The sequence below is a fragment of the Rhinolophus sinicus genome, chromosome 1 (genome assembly GCF_057876585.1).
Source record: "Rhinolophus sinicus isolate RSI-liver-muscle chromosome 1, RSI-T2T, whole genome shotgun sequence".
Classification (NCBI taxonomy): Eukaryota; Metazoa; Chordata; class Mammalia; order Chiroptera; family Rhinolophidae; genus Rhinolophus; species Rhinolophus sinicus.
This window is the reverse complement of record NC_142501.1, coordinates 81,260,767-81,273,756: the sequence shown is the minus strand read 5'-3', so window position 1 is coordinate 81,273,756 and position 12,990 is coordinate 81,260,767. Positions and strand designations below refer to the sequence as shown.

Genomic DNA, 12,990 nt, shown 5'->3' with positions numbered 1-12,990 from the left:
AAAGTTTATATAGTACAATCCTATCAGATGTGGAGGCATCTGGGCTTCAGCTTTCCTTTGTCCTAGACTGACATCTGTTGCAATGTACACTCATGCCCCATCTCCCCACCGCACTGGCATCTGTTCAGGTTTCTATATTCCCACCTGGTTTCGTGCCATACATCATACACTGCTCTTGGTTGGAATTTCCTCTCATTATAATCACAGATCCCTTCCACATATGCCTGCTTTATCTCTCAGTGCACTTTCTTGTCAGAGGCCAAAGGAAATCCTATTGCTTTCTCTTGTGACCTACAGACCACAGAACTCTCGCTGTGGCTGCCTGTGGCTTCTCCCTTTCTGGCAGCAAAAAGATATTCAGCCCTTTTGCTCCAATTTCATCCAGTTACTATGGAATCCTAAAGGGATATATCTTGACATCATTCCAGAAAGTATTAAGGGGAAATCTTTCACATATTCTTGGAACTCCAAACTGTTCTATAGTTCTTGTCAATATCCCCTTTAATTCTCACTTATTTTAACAGTAGAAAGATAGTGCACAGAACCTCTTCTGAGACCCCACCAGGGTCAAAATGGTTCTCTCCAATGCATTGTTCAACCTCTCTCTGTACCAAAGGGAGTAACTATCCTTTTTATTCTAATGAGGAGAAAGGGATTTAATTATTTCCTTCTTCCAACTCTTTGTCTATTATATCAGTAACATAGCTTTCATTAAAGTGAAAACCAAAGATTGAGCATCTCTGTGCTTAGGCCTCTAGTTTCACTTCCTCCCAGGTGGTTGGGCAAGACAAAAAAAGACCCCCTGTTAAGGGTGAAGATATTTGGTGAAGATTAGAGGGAGAAGCATATATTTCTGCATTATGGCAGAATGGATAATCTGCCTATCTATTTGGCTGGGGAAAAATTATAAATACTGAATAAATTAACATTTAAATGCATTGATGAGCTAAATAGAAAGTAGCAAATAACTTGAGGCAAAACTAAACAAAAGGAAAAAATGGAATATGGTAGCAGAATGCTGATATTAGCTTCTGTCATGAGATCATTTGTAAATTCTAGTGAACTTAAATTTTAGTTTTCATAGATTTGCAGAACCTAGAGAACAGGGAGATGAGTCCAGTGGTTACTTAAGTTAGAAAAGCTGAAGGAATATAATTCTATCATAAAGCTAAGTCCACCAAGTTGACTAACTCCTCTATGTAAGTAAAATAGCTATAAATGTACATTCACTGATTGTTTTACAACAAGACATTTCTATCTGGAATCCTAGTGCTGAATGATGGGGGAAAATAGTCCCTGTAGCTAAATAAACAACCTTCATTTTGGATTGTAGCCTGAATTTACCCTACTGATGTGATGCGATAAATGTCAATTGTAATACTACCATTTTACATGGTGCTAAGTTGGTATAGCCCCCTGTCACCTGGCAGAAAAAAATTACAAATTTTCTATAGAAGAACACACCTTCAGTCCAAACCACAAGTAACTCCCACAAATGAAGAAACAAAACTCATAGACACAGACAATAATTTAATGGTTACCAGAGGGTAAGTGGGAAGGAGTGTAGTAGATGAGGGTAAACAGGATCAAATATATGGTGATAGAAAGAGAACGGACTCTGGGTGGTGAACACACAATGTGATATATAGATGATGTGCTACAGAATTGTACACATGAAATCTATGTAACTTGACTAACAATTGTCACTCCAATAAACTTTAATTTAAAAAAAGAAATATGTTCATAATAAAATTTACAAACCACCCAAAGAAATAAGGCACCACAAGCTAAATTATCCAGAATTAAGAGACAGAATATCAAAACTGAATATATGCAATAAATATACTTCATAAGTTGCATAAATAAATGAAAAGCCTGAGAAAAAGAAAGCAGCAAGAGAATATTGAAGAGAACAAGAAGAGTTGACAAAAGACTCAAGAGAATGGTTTGATATTGAAACTATTGTTTTAGGTCAGGGTCCCTGTAAATAGACTCTGAGATATACATTTTCAGGAAGTTGATTTGGGTGTGTTTGGTTGGGGGGGGAACAAAATAAAATAAAACAAAACAAAAAAACACCTCTGGATCAATGAGGAAAGTCAGAGTCAGCAGAGGCAAGGGAGATGTATTGCAACAGAAGCCTCATCTTATTATAAACTCTGGACCTAATCACTCCTAAAATTGCTACTCAAAATCAGACATCAGACGTATTTTTAGTATTTATGTCCATTATACAGAACAGCAAGCATCCCTCAAACTGAATATAATATTTATAAGGGGAAAATAAGATCACAGGTGTGAAAACTCTTTAAGAACTCTGAAAGTTCCATATAAATGGATTATTATCACTGCCCAGGAATCAAAAGCACAGACACTGGTGGCAGATAATCTCAGTTCACTTCTGATTGACAGTAGCTAGTGGACCAAAAACAAATTACTAAGCATCTCCGTGCCTCATTTTTCTCATATCTAGAATGAAAATAATACTAATAAAAGTACTTTGTAGTATTGCTTTGGAGGATTAAATAAAATGAATATAGCCGAAGAATAAGAATGGCACCTACTGGGCAGTGGGATGGCTCAGTTACTTAAAGTGCGAGCTCTGAACAGCAGGGTTGCCGGTTTGATTCCCACATGGGCCAGTGAGCTGTGCCCTTTATAACTAGATTGAAGGACAATGACTTCGAGCTGATAGGCCCTGGAGAAACACACTGTTCCCCAATATTCGCCAATAAAAAAAACGTTTAATTTTTTTTAAAATAGCACCTATTGTAGAACAATAGTTTATTACATATTATCTTATATAATAAACATACTTTTACAAAGGGAGAAGAGGATCATTATCATAATCCCTAATTTGGCATCTGCCTCAGTTTTCCTATGTTTACTTTGAGATGCTCTTTAACCACCTGTCCAGAAGACATTTTATGACAGTAGTTCACACAGAGCCTATTTCCAACTCCTAAAGCAAAATATTATTTTACTGACATTTACCTTTATTGAAATCTATGTATTCTGCAACAGCAGGAGGTACTGACTCTTTCTCTAACACCTTCTATGCATTTATAGAAGAATAAAATTGCCTATCTTACCTTTTTTATGTCAGTGTATCACTCAGATATTTGCATAAAGACAGTTTCTTGGGCTAAGCATTTTAAGATATGTTAGGCTGATTCCTTTCATCTCAGTATTATATTAACAAGTATAAATTACAGCATTGAGATTTTTATTAGGAGAAGCATTCACTGTTAATGAAACAACATTGAAAAAATATGTTTTCATCTGTGCCCTGAAATGACCATATATATATATATATTTATTTTTCCTGTGTTGTTGTTTTTTTGTTTGTTTTTTCCTATCCTTAGAACAAGCCAAGTGAATTTGTTTCATTAAGAAATTTTCTTTATCCTGGTCTTTTGAAAAGAGCAAAATAACTGCTAATTTTTATGGTTTAAAATTTCAATCTGTTTAGTAGCAATTGGAATAAATCTCGTACGGAATCTGATCAACAAGTTCATTCGAATACAGCAATAAACAAGTACTTTGTTTTTGTCTTTAGTTTGACCAGATTTATCCTGTTCTTTAAAGAAAATCTGTGGCAATTTGACTCCCACAGTAAAATGTCAAGATGAAAAATCCACACCATAATTTCAGTTTGCAATGCTTGTAGTTCAAAGGATATTTACAACACATGTGATTTATTTTTCAATCACCTAAGATTTAACAAGAAAACTATACCATGTTTAACACCCCCAAAAATGAGAAGTAATTTATTTTTACAAATGTTGGTTGACCAGCAAAACATGTTATTTCTAAAGATACTATTAGGAACAACAATAGCACAACATCTATTGAATTGCATAGAGTAACTATTTTAAATTTCAAAGAATAATAAAAGGCAACACCTGAGGAGAAAGTGATACAGACACTCTACTGCCATTTTGGGGAATGATTCATGGATGTTAGGTAGATGGAAGTGATGTATAATATCTTTTCAGGGCTTTTATTGTGAGATTAAGCTTCTGTTTTTCAAATGCATGTTATTCTGTTGAGTCCTTTTAACACACACACACACACACACACACACACACAAAATTAATACAGATTGTGGTTATCTTTATAATAAACTTGACAAAAATAAACTGGTTGAAATGAAAATTCAAAATGTTGCAATAGTTCGTGTGTTTCAAATGCTCTCTGACACTTGATTTTGGCAAATGACTTCCTGTAGTTCTTAGCATCAATTTAGAAAAATCTACTTTAGAATTAATGTCTTCTCACTTTTCAGCTGTACTCTTTTCAGAACTAAACCTCTTAGACCTGCCTTCTGCTGAGTAAGCCCTTGGCTTCCTTACTTACACAATTTTATTTTCTTAATGGTAACATCTATCATTGCAAATTGCACTTGATCTAAATTCTGCTTCAGGTCTTTTCTCTTGTTTTCCTCCAAAACCAATTTAGTCTTGTTTTAACTATAAAAACTAACTTAATATTGGATAGTTCTTGTTAAGTGCAGAATTGAAAGGTATTTAACATACACTGTTAAGACAAAAAAGTGAATTAGAAAATACAATTTTTACTATGTAGTCATATGTATAAATATATTGGTACATGAGATAATATTAAAATATGTTGGTACATACACAGAAAAAAATCTGGCATAATATGCAGCAAACTCAATTTTATTTATTTCTTGAGTGGGATTGTGGTAAACATTCATTCCTTATATCTTTAAATGTTATATTCAGCAAGAGAGGGGGTTTTTTTGTTGATTTTATTGTTGTTATTTTTTCTATTTTGGTTTGGTTTTTGTAACAAAACAAGGAAAAGACCAGAAGCATATAAATCTGCATATTAACGATTACTAACTACAGGAGACAGAATTACAGGTGACCTTAATGTTCTCACTCAACTATATTTGAAATATATGTCAATTATTATAATTATAAATTTAGGCAAAGCAAGGTAGAATTGTATTAGTGGACTGAAATTCAAAAATTCCCTCATTTGTGGCACGCATTAAGACATCTCATTCCTTATAGACTTTTTTTTTGGAAATATGATTTTATAAATATGTTTAACTTTTAATTCAATGAAATTTGTTTATCAATAAATTACTTTGATTGTGTGAGCATCGTTAATTCACCAAACCCAATGTAATCCAACACAACTAAATTATTACTTGACTTTCTTAAAAGCCTCTCCAATTGATTGTATGGGAATTCCCAATTAAAAGAGTTGGGTTTTATTTTTGTTTTTACTTTATTTTTTATTTATTTTCTTTTATTCTGGTGTTTATATCGTCTTTTAATATAGGTTCACAGGTAATAACAATGGATTAACAACATGTTTCCTTTCATATATAACGGGAAAACCGCATTATGAAGCTTCTTTCTATTTATAAGAAACTTTAAAATAATTTTTTTTAAAGTAAAAAATAGTTTCAGTAAACGCTTGTCTGAGATATTTCTTTCCCTTATGCTTTAATGTGCTAAATAACTCTTTCTTATGAACCACGTGGATGTTTAGGTTTCATTAACTTGTTTTAAAATTCTTATATCATTAAGTATTCATGTTTTAGTCCTAATTATCTTCTCAATTTTTCTTACTGTTATTGTCATCCTTTGGCTTCTGCCTTTCCAGACATAGTTAAGATCTCTGATAGCTAATGGTAATGTCAGAGGACATTTTCTGGATCCAGACCAAACATAATATCTTTAAGTAATGTTTGTACATACCAAGCTTGCCAGCTACTTACAGTGCATAACAGAAGATAAATGTACACTACTCTACACCAAGGTTAAAATAAGCCAAGCCATCTGACTGCTAGTGACTTAATTTTTACATACTGGTAGCTGTTTATAATTCTCATCGTCATGTTATAAGAATATGATTTATTAATCCTCCTGGCATTTTTCTCCCTGACAGCTTCTCAACTGCTGTTGCATCCTTCTTGAATGGGTAAGTACTATACTATCAAGAAACTGACTCAATTTAATATATTGAGACTATTTGTTTTAGGCACTTTGTCTACTAATGCGGAAGAACTTGGATTTAACAGTCAAAGATAGTTTAAGGGTTTAAGAGAAGTGAAAATGAAAAAAAATGAATTTGGAGATGTGATTATAATGAACGAAACATTTCAATATTTTAAATTCAGAGTGGGTTAAAATATAACTTTCATTACAGTTTTTACAGGCAGATTGTAATATTTTACTCCAAATGGAAATATATACTTTTAAGACTGCTACAGTCTCATGAATACTCAAATGTTTTGATTCAATAATATTTTTGCTATAATATTTAGAAGTTTATAACTTTTAACTATATTTTTTTCATTTTTAAATTAATTTCAAATAATTGACAGTTGGCTAAAACCACCAATTCAAGGTCGTATTTGTCTCTCCATTTGTGTATCTATTACATTTTATTTAATTACTATCAAATTAGATTTGATATTACTTACATAGTATATGTATTAAACACAAACAATGAAAAATAGAACAAAATTATTTGAAGAAAATGTGTATATATACATATATACATACATGCTGTTTTAATTTGTTTTCTTTGTAATAAAACATGGAGAAAAGTGAGAAGCATGTATATCCATCCACATATTAACAATGACTAATTCCAGGAGATAGAATTATAGACAATCTTAATTTTATTAATTCATATGTAAATATATATATATATACATATATATATATATATATATATATATATACTCTTACATTAGGTAATATCATATTCTATGATATGTACACTATCAGTAGTGTATATTTATCTTCTGTTATGCACTGTAAGTATTACCTAAATACATTAGGTAATATCATATTGTCAACTGTAAATTTACAAAGAAATTTTATTCATATTGGTTTTATTTATTTATTTATTTATTTATTTATTTATTTATTTATATATGATCTTAGGTTAGTAAAAATCTCCTATAGAAAATAAAGATAAGGTAGGTTCATACTACCATGATTTAATTTGATATATTTAGCTTACATTTTAAGAGGAAGGTATAGTTATGTCATGAGTGATGTCACTCAAATTTCAGATGTTTCAAACTGTCTTTTGTTAAGTTATAAATGATGCTTCTGTTATGATTATGTGAAATTTTGAAATGCACATCTAAAGGACTATATTCTCTGGTGTTGATTGTTAGAGAAGGATTCATAATCTTTAGACATTGTTATTCTTCTGTGAGAGTTTTGGAGAGTGATCATATATTTCCTATATTATCCTACACTGTAGATGTTTTCTATTATATTTCTTTATAGAAGTAAAACAAAGTATTAATTACTACACATGTAGGAAAAACGCAACCATAATGCAATTTAGAATCTGTTTCAATGTTGGAAAGGAGCTTGTTTAAGATGCCATAATTTTTCACCATATTATTAGAAAGTCATAATACTTGACTAAAGTATTTTAAACACAGGTGTGGCAATTGCATGGGGTACACAGGTATAGAAGGGAGTGTTGGTTACTTTAATCTCTGTCTATGCAATTTCCTGGGGAGTCTTTTGTCTGATCTAGTCTAACCAAAGTCATTGTCATTTATACCCAATTTGTTTAAGTTCCCTGAGATTCAGAGAACTGGGAAATAACCAATGAGGAACCAATTAAATAATAATTATTTTTTACATAGCTTCTGATTCATTAAAAAATTGGGGGAAATAGGAAAATGTAGTATTCTTTCAATTTTTAAATAGATTCCTCAGTTTCAATCTGTTGTTTTAGGATATATAATAATGTAAAGTACTAGATAATGCCATAAGATTCAGAAAATTTGATTTTTACATCAGTAGTCTTTATTAATGAATATCTTTTTAAAGTGAGTTAGTATTGGTTTTTAAACATTCAGTAATCTCACAAAAAATTTATTTATGTTAATGTTATTATAATGGCATTCCATTAAAAGCAAACTCTATTTCCCAAAAATAGCATGTCTTATTCTTTCTGAAGTCCCATGAATGAATGAATGAATTTCTGATTAATTAATTGTTACTGCATATATGGTCAATTGTTGTTACTGCATATATGGTTGAGAAGTTTAGGCCATTATTGATTTATACATATACACATACATAATATATATAATAATCAATGTATGTATAAAATTATTGCTTAAACACTCCTTATAAAGTATTAGACCAAAGAAAGCAGAGGCCCCAAAAGATAGTTCTAGAAGTGATAGTAATAAATTTAAAGCACTGGATTACCTGGTTTTGAAACACTTATTAATGAACAAACTTCAGAAAATTATTAGGGATGTTTATAATTCCATCAAAGTTTAAGTATATAAGTCTTCATAATTTGGGGAGTAGCAGCAGTGTTGAAGAGGTCTAAAAGATTGTTGCATCTTGCACTTTACATTGTGAAATCAAGATTTTAAGAGAATGATCAATTGTTGGGTTGCTAATTGGCCTTTCATCATCTTGAATCATAATTAATGACATAGCATTAGTTTTGAATCATAAGTTTTGAATCATAATGCAAGTGTTTTATATTTAAAAAATAATATGTAGCAATAATTTATAAAACATTTTATTTCAGGTTTGAATTTTTTTTCAGCATTCTATAGAATTCAAATTTATAATGCATGGATATTATGTAGAACAAATACATGTCCAAATATAGGAAAATTTTATGTATGATTACACAGAAATCTCATATCCTTTAAGTCCCAAAGTGCCTTGTCTCTCTTTTGCTTTCCTCTTTTAATTGTTACTTAAACAAGTTAGGACATATGAGTATTTAATTTGCAAACATGCAATTTCAGAAATATTTTCAGAAATTAGAAATTTCATTACATGCTTCTTACATAGTTACCAGTGAATCTTATTGTAGTTGTTGCATTTTATTTTTTATTAAATCTCCAGACAATTGAAAAAGATTATCATAGCATTTTACAAAGTATTTAATTTTGTATTTTTTAAAAAGCAGTGATGAACTGGTCAACATTAGTTGGTTGATATTCTCAAAATTCAAAGAGTAATAAGAGCCAGCTTCTTAGCCAAATGTACATATTATTAAATAAGCATTGTATGATGAGCTATCAGTGTATACAATTGTTGTATAGCCTTGAAATACCAATTCAACTCTAATGCAGCACAAGTCTCCATATTCTTCTCAAGAAACAGGAAAAATGTTCAGAAATACCCATGAGTTTTAGCATATTTAGGAATATGGTAAACATGTTTTTTCATCTGAACACCATATCTCTTCCACTAAAATTACCCAGTTTATTCAACATATTACTGTGTATTAATTAGTGGGGATCCATCTCCCATCCCTCATAACCCACAACACCAGAATGAAGGATGAACGTATATGACTCAGGTCTATAAAATTTGGGTCACTATACCATTTGTCAGACAGACAGGTTTAGGGGTGTGTGAATAAAACAAGTTAGGTCTTTGTTTTGTCCCTGTTTGCTACTCTGAGGGAACAGAGTAAAACAAATCTGAGATACAAATAGAAACAGAGGCCTTATGTCATACCTTGAGACCTAGAATCTTTTAAGTAACATCTGCCAATATATTAACTTTTTTTAAAAAAAATGGCATTGTTATTTTGAGATTGATTCTTGATAAACCTACTAAAAAATATTGACTTGGTACAATATGATATACTAAGAGTTCTAGATTATTCTCTGAGGTGGCCTTGATAATAATATATAAGTAGAATTCCGAAGTTGTTGTGTGACCAAGATTTAGACTTCCCACAAAATTTTTTAAAGTAGAGGAAAATGAGGCATTTACATAAGTTTTTACAGTGTGTGTGTGTGTGTGTGTGTGTGTGTGTGTGTGTGTGTGTGTGTTTTATTTTTCAGGAAGTTAATTTCTAAGAAAAGACCCTATAGCAGAATTATAAATTTTCAATCTCTTGTTGGTATATAAAGAACGGACCTCTGTTTCAGAGGTTTAATTGTTCTAAGGACACTAAGGACACTGGCACTGTTTTTCAGTGTCTTTTAGGATTGTTGTAGAGGCTGCATGCATAGAGTCTTATAAGACCTTTTGTGATGCTAGATTTCCCTCTCTTTCAGTTCGTACCATGCTTGTATCCTGGTATGCCTAGCTACCAGTGCCTTCCTCCTGCCGTTATCCTCTTTTCCTTAATTTTTGAGATCACTGATGGGGAAGAAAAAAGTCACAATAAAAAAATACTAAAGGATGACTACTTGTGCTAAAGTGCTAACTCAGCAATAAGAATCTTCTATTTACCCTCCTTGTTATTTATATTGATATTTGCTTAATGTATGATGTATGCTCTTAACATATGGGGTGATTTAGAAAGACCATAATAATAAATATTATCCACAGTTCTTTCTTTCATTGAATTTCCTGAGACTAATATATCTGGCCTAAGATTCTACTCACACTAAATGCCATAGCATCTACTATTTTAAAATATACAATAGAAGGTGCTATCGAAGTGTTGTATGCTGCCTGTTACCAGTATCATGGACTCACACAACTGGGAATACAGTATGGACCTTCTAGGAGGTCCCATACCTTTTTGTTTTTTAATCTTAGGTTAGCAAATGCCTTGTGGTGACTTTACAACAAAAACACAATGCTGATTTAGTAAAATTTAAATGATTAAACACATATAATCAGATGCTGACCCTAAAGTTAAATATTTTCCCTTCCTTTTTTGGGACCTTGTAATACAAGGCAGAACAGTCAGTAGTTCTTCATTATTTCCTACTAACATTCCCCCATCCACAGTCAGCTTTTTAGCCAAGGACTCTTCAGTCTCCATGATCAAAGTAGGAAAGGAAGGTAAGGAAACAGCTAAGATAATTTTAAAGATAAATCCAAACTCTCTACGCTAGATGTATTGCTCTTGTCAAAATTTTAATTCTCCTTATGGAGCGTTTCTGTGACCCTCTTGTTGCTATTTCCCTTCCTCAGTTTGGTCAGGGTATCTCTTCATTATGCTTTTTTTTCTTTCTTTCATTTTCCTTTTTCTAATAACCCTCAAATGGTGACATAGTGCATACCAGCAGCTTTGGCTGAGGTCTTGGAAGATTATTCTTTTGGCTAAGATGCCTTTTTAAATGACTGCAGGCCAGTGCACCTTTTGCTAGACCCTCACCTGGGACAGCAGATTCTTGCATTTTTGATCCATCATCAGGGCAAGTAGTGTGATTTTTGCACCTGCAACCTTCTGTTTTTCCCCGTTAGCTTTCTCAAGCATGGATCAAGAGCCATTCCACATTATCACACATACCAGATCCCAATTGGCCTGTTAAAGTTCTTCTAACAATTTGGGATTAGCTTTGCCCTACACTTTTGAAATGTGGGTGTAAGAGGGGTTATGGGGAGGACGGAATATAGAACTTCTTGTTTAGCTCTCTGCAAAAAATATTCTTTAAATAATCTCTTTTCATTTTCCAGCCTTCAACCATCTGTATCCTTGATGTCAATAAGGGGATTTATTTATCAACTGGAATTTCTATAAATGACCCATGTATTTTACGTTGGTGAACTGGTAAAAAAAATAATTTTTAAATGCTCTTATATTAATTTATATCCTAGAATTGTATTTCATACTTTAGAATTTCCTTCAAATAACCAATGAGGTGCCCTAATGTCATGAACAATGTATTTTATTCCGTTTACTTTTCCCTATTGCTCCTGAAACAAATATCTCTTCATTAATTCTTTTTGGATGGGTAATTGAATCAAATTTTCAAGAGACAAAAGAGAGTTGGAAGCTAGATCATTGTGGGGAAAAACAAAATCATAGACAGAAGATATGAATGTTGACATTAATAGGACTTAATTGGAGTACTAGTTCAAAGGAAAGATAACATATAAAGCTTTTCATAGACTAAAACATGTCACAATTCTCTTATCAGGTCAAGTCTGACCATTTCGTTTTAACCAGGATGGTCTTTGTGATTGCCTCTTTGAATAGATTGCAGAAAAAGTGATATTGCATTACTCTGTCTAAAGGCTAGATTTAAGAAGTTCATGTAGCTTTTGTAGATCTATCTTGAGCCACTTGCTTTGAGAACCTTCAGCAATCAAGAAATCTAGCTATCCTGAGAACACGGTGTAGAGAGATGAAGCAAGAGATTTTGAAAAAAAAAAATGTTTAATTTTAAGCCAAAATTAGAGGATATATAAAGCAGTTGATATTTTCTTGTTTCAAAAAATAAGTGTTTTTCATTCCCTAACTCTATAGACCACTAAGTATTTTCAAATTTACTGTGATGATGTACAATAGTTAAATGATATTTCCATGCCAATGACTGTGGCATTAGACTTTACCCCATAAGCTCAGTGTTCCAGAAAGGAAGTTTACATAGGAAAACAAAAGTATATCTTTCTATATTTGTGTTTTTCAAGAATGAATGACAAGAGGGAATTTTTATACTTTAAAATAAAAATTTATTTATTTTATTAAAATGTAGCACATTAACTGTATTTATTTGAAAATATATAAATATTGTCATTATGTTTTTGTGGATTTTTGACACATTTTGGAGAACAAACTTGAAATCAATGAATGCTGTGAAAGTGTTAAGAGAGGAATTCCAGTCACAGTTCAAATTCAAGATGGGCTTTTCTTAACAAGTAAGAAAGACTTAAGGTAAAAAATATTAGCAAATTGAATATAAGAATATATTAAAATTATTATACATCACAATCAAGCGAGGTTCATTCCAGGGGAGCAAGGATGGTTCAACATATGCATTTCAATCAATGTAACATACCACATAAAATAAAGGGTAAAAAAAGGATATCATATCAATAGTGCAGGAAAAGCATTTGACAAGATACAACATCCATTTATGATCAAAACACATAATAAAATAGGTATAGAATGAAACCACCTCAGCATAATAAAGGCCACATGCAACAAACACAGAGCTAGTATCATACTTAATGGTGAAAAACTGAAAGCTTCACTCAGTGATCAGGAACATGACAGGGATGTCCTCTTTCACCATTGTCATTC

The 12,990-nt window shown here is 31.8% G+C and overlaps 1 protein-coding gene across 2 annotated transcripts in view; it reads left to right on the top strand.

Moving 5' to 3' along the window:
* Window positions 1-12,990, top strand: part of MGAT4C (MGAT4 family member C) — a 669,114-nt gene that overhangs the window by 109,357 nt on the left and 546,767 nt on the right. Inside the window, exon 2 of one of the 2 annotated variants that reach the window (XM_088801044.1) lies at window positions 5,929-5,961. The exons of the other annotated variant lie outside the window; for it this stretch is intronic. The gene's annotated coding sequence lies outside the window, so the exon portion shown is untranslated. The remainder of the gene's footprint in view (window positions 1-5,928; window positions 5,962-12,990) is intronic. 2 annotated transcript variants of the gene reach the window in all.